Source organism: Marmota marmota, unplaced genomic scaffold (genome assembly GCF_001458135.2).
Source record: "Marmota marmota marmota unplaced genomic scaffold, marMar, whole genome shotgun sequence".
Classification (NCBI taxonomy): Eukaryota; Metazoa; Chordata; class Mammalia; order Rodentia; family Sciuridae; genus Marmota; species Marmota marmota.
Genome location: NW_026000020.1, coordinates 11304360 through 11313386, shown reverse-complemented (window position 1 = coordinate 11313386; position 9027 = coordinate 11304360). Strand labels below are relative to the sequence as shown.

Here is a 9027-nt window from a genome sequence, read left to right as displayed (position 1 = left end):
CATAATCTGTTCATAAAATCATATTTTATGGCTGATTTAATTATTAAGCCATTTCTAGGGTGCTAGGTTTCTCTTTGCCAACATTATACTTCAGTGCCCTGCTTAAATGGACAATGTTTTTACTGGTGCATTACAGTGTGCATAATACTGGGTTCATTGGGACACAATCTTACAGGAATGGAATTTAATTCACTCTATTTCAGTCCTCGGTGCCTCCCTTTTCCCTCTTATTTCCCTTCCCATATAACTCTCATGTTCTCTCCTTGCCTTCCTTCTGTTTACTGTTTAATTAATTTTTATTTTTATCTTGGAAAAGGCAAAAATACTTTACTTGATCAAATTATTAATTCTCCATGTGCATGTTTGTTTTTCAAAAAATATAACATTTACAATATCCCTTACAATTCTTGTTTTTGATTGATTTATTTGTTCTAATCAGTTGTAGGACACCAGAATGCTTTTCAATACATTATACACAAATCTACCAGAATGTTTGAATTCTCTGGTTGTATTCACAGCAGGGTCACATCATTCGTGCAATCATACATCTACCTAGGTAATAATGTCCATCTCATCTTCATTCTGTCTATTTATCTTCTTGTTTTTCATTGGTGTGTTACAGGTATCCATGGAGCTGCAATTCACTGTGGTTATTTAGTGAGTGGTGACATTGCCTCATTCACCCCGCATTTCCTCCCCCTCCTGTTCTCAGCCCACCTCTCCATCTCTGTCTTCCTCTCCACTGGTCTTCTCTCTCTCTCTTTATGAAATCTGATTTTGGCCTTCCTTTCCTCTAGCTTCTGTATAGGAGGGTGATATTTGATCATGAACTTTCTGAGTCTGGCTTATTTCTCTCAGCATGATGTTTTCCACTTCCATCCATTTACCAGCAACTGCCAACACTTCATTGTACTTTAATTGAGGGTCTCAAGTTCAGCCTGGATTTTGTGGGTGGGCAGGACAGGATGATCTCTGTGGCAGAAGAAAGCAGAACCTGACCAAGCTGCAGAGCGAGTAGTGAGCAGAGGGTCCCCTCATCCATGAGCCAAGTGGCATGTTTGCTTCCTGGGTTTAGTTTTCTGATCCTCCTGTGGAGATGTGGCAGCTTGATGTCTCACCTAGTTTTCTATGGATGAGCAAATTTTCACCTATTAAACAAAGTCTTCTCCCATAAGCCTGTCCCTTAGGAGTCCAGGCTGGGTCCTTAGCTCAGCCTGAGAAGACTGAAATGGAGCAATGTGTGGGCAGTTCTCCTTGCTGAAGCTCAGGGTCTTCTTCCAGGTCCACTGCCTGTGGCTGAGTCATCCTTCCACTGTTGTAGGGTGAGGTCCCAATTTCCCTGTGGCCATCATAACAGAGTACTTGAAGCTGCTCTAATTGCTTGCACTGTGGCTAGTGCCACCTCCAAGACCAGCCTTAGACCATGTCCCCCTGGAGGCCTCCTGCCTGGAGGATCCTCCCAGCTTTCCTAGCAGCAGGATTCTACAGGAAACAGTGGTCAACTGTGCTGTCCTCAGGCATTTGACTGTCATAGGTTACACACCCTGGGGTGCCTCCTTATAATTTTGAGGACATGTTCCATAAGCTATCACAGACATTCAAGTAAGAAAAGAAAGTTTTAAAAATTCATTCCTGTTTTCTATCTTTGTACAAATGAGACCTTCATCTACTGCCACCCACCTTTGCCTGGACATGTCATGTGGGCATTTCCTGTCCTGTGCAAAGACCAAGGATGTGTTCTCCAGATTCTGTGTGAAAGGTTCCTACATTTTCCTCAATCTAAACATCTCAATTTTCTAGCTACAGAAACTTGGGTTGAAAGTTATTTTTTAGTATTTGAAGATGTTTTTTGTGTTCCTTTTCCTTCACTGCCTCCCTCCCTCCCTCCCCTCCTGGCCCTCCTTCTCCCTCTCCTCTCTTCTTCATATGAAGTGTTATTTTACATCAGGTTTTATTATTTTACCATCATTATTAGTCTATATTAATTAGCTTAACATTTTTTTAGTAATGAATCCACTCTGAGTTATATTTGAGGTAAAATAGAAGCTCTTCATTAATTCATCTGCCTGTTTACAGATTTAGTCTGTGCTCAGAACCCTCCATCTAGGCAATGTGCCTCCCTATCTGCTGAGGGCTTTGCATGGGCCCTGCACCAGCCCAGCTGCCACAGTTTATAAGCAAAGTCATTGCCATAAGACCTCCACTGAATCAGGCAGGCAGGAGAAGCAAGATGATGTCCCAGACACCATTGTTCATGTTTCTGTGGCTCTGGGACTTCAATGTCTTCATAACTGTAGAGTTGGAAAAGTCATTAAAACATGTGCTTGGAAATTATGGTGAATTCCAATATGGGCTTCATTATGAGCTCATCACACATCCCTGGAGAATGGATGTTAAATGATATTTCAAAGTACAAATTATGAAACATGTGTGAGGGTGTGTGTGTGTGTGTGTGTGTGTGTGTGTGTGTATGAGATCAGGGTCCATTCCTGATTTTCTTGATTGAAGGTGCCTTTGAGGACAATGTTATGTCCCAGTCTCCAGGCTCCCTGGCTGTGTCTGCAGAACACATGGTCACCATCAGCTGCAAGTCCAGCCAGAGTCTTATCAACCACAAGGACTATGTGGCCTGTCCCCAACAGAAACAAGGACAGGCTCACAGGCTCCTCTCCTGGTCATCCACATGGACAGCTTGAATCCCATGCAGCTTTAGGGGCAGTGGGACAGGGGCAGATTTCACTCCCCATCAGCAGCCCCAGGTTGAAGATGTGGCAGATTGTTCCTGTAGCACCACCACAGTGCTACTCACAAGAGCTTCAGCCTCAGAGGAAACCTCTACCAGGCTGAGGGTCAGGGAGCCTTTGCTCAGCTGCTTCCCCCTTATAAGGCCCTGAGGTTTCCTGCTTCCTCTCCCCTCACAGGTGACATTTTTTGATTGATTTCTTGGAGAATTTACAGGGTCCAGGAAAAAAAATCAAGAATAGAACCTTTATTGGCCATGTAACTGTTGGTTCATCTCGTGGGAGTCACCAAGCCCAAGGCTGGGCAGATCTCCTGGGGACAGAACAAGATTTTTCAGGTGACAGGCATCTGTGTGTTTCCATGGTTAGATCACGTGACTGAGTAGACATTAGTCTATACCTCAAAGGAGAATCTGGTGACTTCCACACTCTGATGACTAGTACTTCCCTGTGTCTTGTCCAATATAGAAGATATCAATTTTTATTCCTTGTCCTCCTGGTCTCCTTCATGACATGTAATCTCCTTCCACCTGGGTCCCTCCAGTATGAGACTCTTCACCCAGCAGCATTTCAACCCCCCTCATATAGAGACACTCTCTCTCTCTCTCTCTCTCTCTCTCTTTAACCTCTCTGTATTTTTACCTACCCCTCTGTTCTTATCCTTGGTCAGACCCTGACTTCTGAGGAGCTTTTCTGGTGAGGTCCTCTGTAAGTTGTACCCTGCTCTCCCTCGTCTTGTGGTCCTCTGCTCTAACATCTGTCAGCTGTTATCACAGTTTTCTTTTAAGTTCCAAAGTTCATTACAAAATTGCATAAAATAAATTTCTGGGCAAAAGTTGATTTCCACTCCGGTTGAAGACCTCTGATTCTTTACCAGAGTCCTGCCCAGGGCCCAGGTCCTGCTCCTCCTGCAGTGTCCATGCTCATCCTGTCTGCTCATTCAGAAGGTCCCTGGACAGCTCTGTGGTTGTCATCCACATGCCAGGCCAGGCTCCTGCAGCTGACAGGGCCACTCATGGGTGTGGTGAGTTGTGGCCCAGGCAGTCATGGTCCACAGCCCTCAGCTGCACCCTGTTACATGAGTTCCCAGCACCTTCCTCTCACAGGGCAGAGAATCTGCTGAGCTGCTGGAGCAGCTCATGTGGCAGCTGGGCCACCCAGGCAGGGAGTTTTTTTTTCAGGGCTGCACCACTGTAGGAGGAACCTGTGTACCTTGCCAGCAGTAATGTACCCCAGCACCCTCAGCCTCCACCCTGCTGATTCTCAGTGTGAAATCTGTCCCTGACCCACTGCCACTGAACCTGTCAGGGACCCCAGTGTACTGGTTGGAAACCCGATATATTAGGCCCTGTGGATCCTGGCCTGGCTTGTGCACCACCCAGGGCAAATACATGTTTCCATCACTGTGTAGGAGGCTCTGACTGGACCTGCAGGAGATGGAGGCTGGCTGTCCAGGGATGAGGGACTCTGAGAGAGGAGTCTGCATAAGCACAACATCCCCAATGGATTTTGAAAAAAATAACAGTTTAATGAAAGGATATGTAAATACTTTAGGACATTTTTTCCCACTTTTTCTTTATTGTACATTTCAGGCTATATTATTTTTACTGTTTTGATTTATACAGTAAATTTATTCATATTTGAAAACACCTCAAATGTTGTAAGCTATAAGAGTCTGTCTAGAATTTACCTACACCATCCTCCTATATTATGGGGCAACCTCCATCAGAACCCTGCAGCTTCTTCCTTCTGGAATAGTCTCTCACATCAATTGACCTCAGCTGCCTCATCCTAGAGGACAGACCTGCACATTCCTCATGTGGACACAGCACACATGGGCAGAATGGGGGCCACAGGGCTCCCTTCCCTCCCTCTTCTCCCTCCTCATCCCCTCTGTCCTCACCAGGGATCCAGAGCAGCAGAGGCCCCAGGAGCTGAGCAGGGAGCCTCCTTTTGAGAAGCTGAGCTGAGGAGTCCTGGTGAGTCAAGGGCAGGTTAGAGCTGAGCTTTTATGTCAGCCTTGCAGGAAGGTCCTCCCCAGGGAGCAGCATGTAAATACCCTGGTGGGTGTAGCTGGGTGGTGAGATTGAGGGAGTGTGGGGCCTGCCTTGTGAGCCCAGGGACATCAAGTATCTTTATATTTGGAGGAAATTTAATGGAGGAACAGCCCAGGGTGCCTGTGGCATGGACATTAAGCTTCATCATGGGAGCCTTGCTGTGTGGAGGGCCATGGTGCTCAGTGACTGATGTCCTAAGTCAGCACAGACACAGGATATGGAGGCTGCCTGCAAGTCAGCCTCTGAGAAGGGAACAGTCACCTTGCTGGCTCTCTCCCAGCTTGGTGACAAGTTCCACATCACAATGTTGATATTAAATTTTCTATCACCCACAACATTGGCCAGAGGTAGTTCAAGGGGTTCAGGTGTCTGCTGTGACCTGGAGAAACAGCAGAATGTCAGGGACAGTGTCAGATGTTGATGTTTTCCTGTTCTAGTAAATGAAATCAGAGCCCCTGGGTCAAAACAAGATGATGGAAAAGAAAGCTGTGTTTCTGCTGAGAGCCCATTACCCTGCTCAAGGACAGAAGAGAAGGGACATGTTCACTTGAGGCAGTGAGTGTGGAATTCCCTGGTGCAAGACTTATTAACTGGTGGACATCCTGTCCTGGTTCTGTCCATGTATGTGACACATCAGAGTCATCCAAACATTTCCTAAGAGAAGAACCCCTTGAGGCCAATGGACAGAATGGATGAGCAAAAATTCTGTTGTTCCTTTTTTATTGATGAGAGAATTTCCTCCACCCTGTGCTATACCATGGTAGTTACACTGGGCAGCAAATGTCACAGTCCTGGGTTTAACAGGAGATTACCTTTCTAGAACAGGACTGTGTCCAGGCTCTGCCTATCTCAGAGTGACTCCATCTGCCCTGACCTTCTCCTGGGCCTTGGTCCAAGTAGGTCACTGGGGAGAGGAGGCTGGGTTCACTGCACAGAGACATTAATGTCAGACTTCCTCTTCCAGCTGGAGAGTGTGAGTTGTGTTGTTTTGGCCAACAAGGATGAGCTGCTTTTCCAGAGAGTCCAGGTCATCAAACACACCTCTCCACTGGGTGGAACCTTAGAGTGTGTGCCAAGGAGCAGATGGGACCCTGCCATATTTTCTCTAAGTCTAAGTCAACCTCTGTGGCTGTCCTCCTGTCCTGAGTGAGCAGCTTCCCACTGAACTCCTGGAGGGGCAGGCGTGTTGGCATGGTGGTGTTTCTGAACTCTCAAGTCTCAGTTCTCCATCTGCCTCATTTGAATGAGCAGAAGTAACTGAGATGAAAGGAAATGAGGTGGAGCTCATCACAGGAAGGAGAATGCAGAAGTCTGGAGTTGGACAATTTGCTCGAAGTGGGCAGGGGAGATTTGCTGATTTGTAATATTCTTTTCCTGAGAAATTAGGAACCTCCTCAAGCCTTGGACTGAGAAGTGCTCATGTTGCAGTATGGAGCAGTCCTGCATGAAGTGTGAATCTGATCATAAGCATTTATTTTAATGTTTTATTACTGAGAAAATGATCTCACCTTATTACTTCTATGGGAAAGAAAAATGGATGATCACATTGATTAAATGAAAAATTAAATTTCTTTGGTTGTCAATAATATTTCTGATGTAATGCTAAAATTTCACAGTATGTTAAATAATTCACTTTGGATACGAAATAGCCCCAGGTGTCAAAAATATTTAGTTTTTAATGTGTTTTAACTTTTTCGTTTCATGTCCTTGACTTCCCATGTCCATTGTAGAATTTTGTTTTCAATAAGATTTTGCAATTCCCACTCTGACATCTGGGAGGACTCTCCTCTCCATCATGTTTATTGTTTTCATTCCTACTCAAGTTGTCCTTCTGATTTTGGGTGCAGAACCTCCGACTCTGTGTTCTTGGGCCTTACCGGACCATGTGTGAGGATTCAAGAGGACTTGGGGTGACTGTGCCTCCTCAGCGTCTCCACTTGTTGGCTCAGCAGTGAGGCTGTAACTGAGGCAGGCTGGTGGCCCTTCCCCTCTCCAACATGCACCTTGGAATAGCAGCCTTGGCAGGGTGGGGGCAGCCCCACTTTCCAGGGGATCCTGCTTCTCCCTCCTGTCCCTGCTTACTCAGAAACTGCTGCAGTCCTGGCAGTCCTGGGAGGATGGTGTCCAGGGTCCTGGTCACACTAACCCTGGCTGAGAGCCCGACCCCTGGCTTGAGTGGGGCCCTGCAGGGCTCCCAAGAGGGGGTTCTGGGCTGCGTTTTGGCTGTGGCTGCAGAGCCAGGTCCTGAGCCCTGGTGTGGGCAGTGCTGTCAGAGCCTCAGGTGGCTGCAGCTCAGGCCTGTCCTGGTCAAGGGGATGGAAACTGGCCCCAAGGTTGTCACTTCCCTTTGTCTCCCTTTCTTTTTTATTCTTTCCTCCATCTTCCTCCCTCCTTTTATCTCCTCAATTTTATTATTTATCTAGAATTATTATTATTTTAGAAAAATTCTTCATGTTAGATGTCACTTCTGAAAAACTAAACCCCGTTTAAATTCAATTCCTACCATTTCTGAACTCTATCTTCCTACTTATCTACCCATCCAGTATTTCCATCTCTGTATGTAGCCTACCATTTCTGTGAAAGTCTATGTATTAGTATATATTTCCTCTTACTTCTGAAATCTTTCTTTCTGTTTGTCTCTCTCTCTCTCTCTCTTCATCCCTCCCTTTCTCTCCCTCGCATCATTTCCTTTTTATTTCCATAATATAACAAAATTGTAAAACAACAAAGACCTGGGCCAATGTTGTGTCCACTGCAGGTCAAGGCCTTGGCTCCTGGTGAGGATCTTTCCATTCTCCACATGTTCTCCTGACCTCAGCTGTGCTCATTCTCCCACAGGCCATTCTCTAGGTCCTTAGCTCTGTCACTCTAGACACAGGTGAGGGCATATTCCTAACCTATCCTCATCCTGTGTCCACTTTCTAATCAGGCCCATTCCTGGGCAGTTGTGTCTGATGTTGTGATAGGACGAGGTGGTGCTCATGTCCCCTCCTTCTTGAGTGATAATGAAGTGGGCACCCCTTTTTTTCCCACAGAAAAGCCCTCTTCACCATGGCTGATTTTGAGACTGTCAGCAAAAGAGTCTCTGCAAAAGAGTCCAATGTAGATAAATTTCCTAATTTCGTGTCACCCTGTTTACTTGGCCACTGGCCAAGAAAGTACCAGCTCTCCAGGTGCTGGACAACCCTTTACTAGTTTTCACAAACATATCAAGTATAGTAGTTTGTAGAAATGTGCAAACAAGGCCTCTGACCTTGAGCTGGGCTTCACAGAGATGTCTATATTTTTAAGACAAGTTACAACTGGACTCCATGGTAACAACTGGCAGGGAGAGGAAAGAAAAGGGAGAAGATGCTCTCCCCTTTTCAGTTGTAGTCCTTGAAGAGTTAACTTGCCCAGAACAGTGAAAGGAAAAGCTGCTTTTATGTGAACTTCTACAGACTGTGAACTTCTGAGCCCCTCCCCTTACATGCTGGGTATACAACTCTGAAACCCCTTGAACTCAGGGTTCAGGGGATTGATTGATTACAGCAAAGGCTGTGCCCTCTGAACCTGGCAGCAGCCAAATAAAACTGTTTCCTGCCGTCTTCAGTGCCTTGCCTCATTTGTCCCTACAACGATAAGACAAAATTTGATCCATGTGGACCTGCAGGGCACCAGGGCACCACCTTGCAAGCCTAGAGTGACCTCTCCACCTCTGATTGTTCCCAGATGGGGGTGGGCTCTCCAGGGCGAGGTGCAGGGAGAGTGGAGTGTGCACCTCACTGTATTCCTGTTGGGTCCTGGAATAATAAGGAAGAAGCACAAGACTGAGGTCAAGCACTATCAGCCATTTCTATGATTGTCCTCTATTAATGATTGTAGGCTAAGTCATCTATATGAGTTTGTGATTAGGTTTGAATCCCAATTTCACAAAGAGCAGCATCAGCAAGAACAAGGGGACCTCTAGAAGTTTCCTAAATGATCGCCCTCCCTGTGCCAGAGTCCTGCCAGGGCCCAGGTTGTGCTCCTTCTGCAGTGTCCACGCTCATCTTGTTCTGTCTAATGAAGCCTGGTCACCTCTGTGTTGACCTCCACATGCCAGGACAGGCTGCTGCAGCTGAAAGGGCCATGCATGGGTGTTCCCTGAGCTGTGGCTGACACAGTGTAGTCCACAGCCCTCAGCTGCACCCTTTTCCCTTTGCCTTCCTCCCTCCCTCCCTCCCTACCTTCCTCCCTCCCTCCCTCCC

The 9027-nt window shown here is 46.4% G+C and overlaps 2 long non-coding RNA genes across 2 annotated transcripts in view; both read right to left on the bottom strand.

Annotated features, from left to right (window-relative positions):
* Positions 1-4845, bottom strand: part of LOC125618846 — a 48457-nt gene extending 43612 nt beyond the window's left edge. Inside the window, exon 1 of the long non-coding RNA XR_007350226.1 lies at positions 4645-4845. This is a non-coding gene — a long non-coding RNA (uncharacterized LOC125618846). The remainder of the gene's footprint in view (positions 1-4644) is intronic.
* The window catches only part of LOC125618844, a 99324-nt gene that overhangs the window by 50182 nt on the left and 40115 nt on the right, over positions 1-9027 (bottom strand). The window lies entirely within an intron of this gene.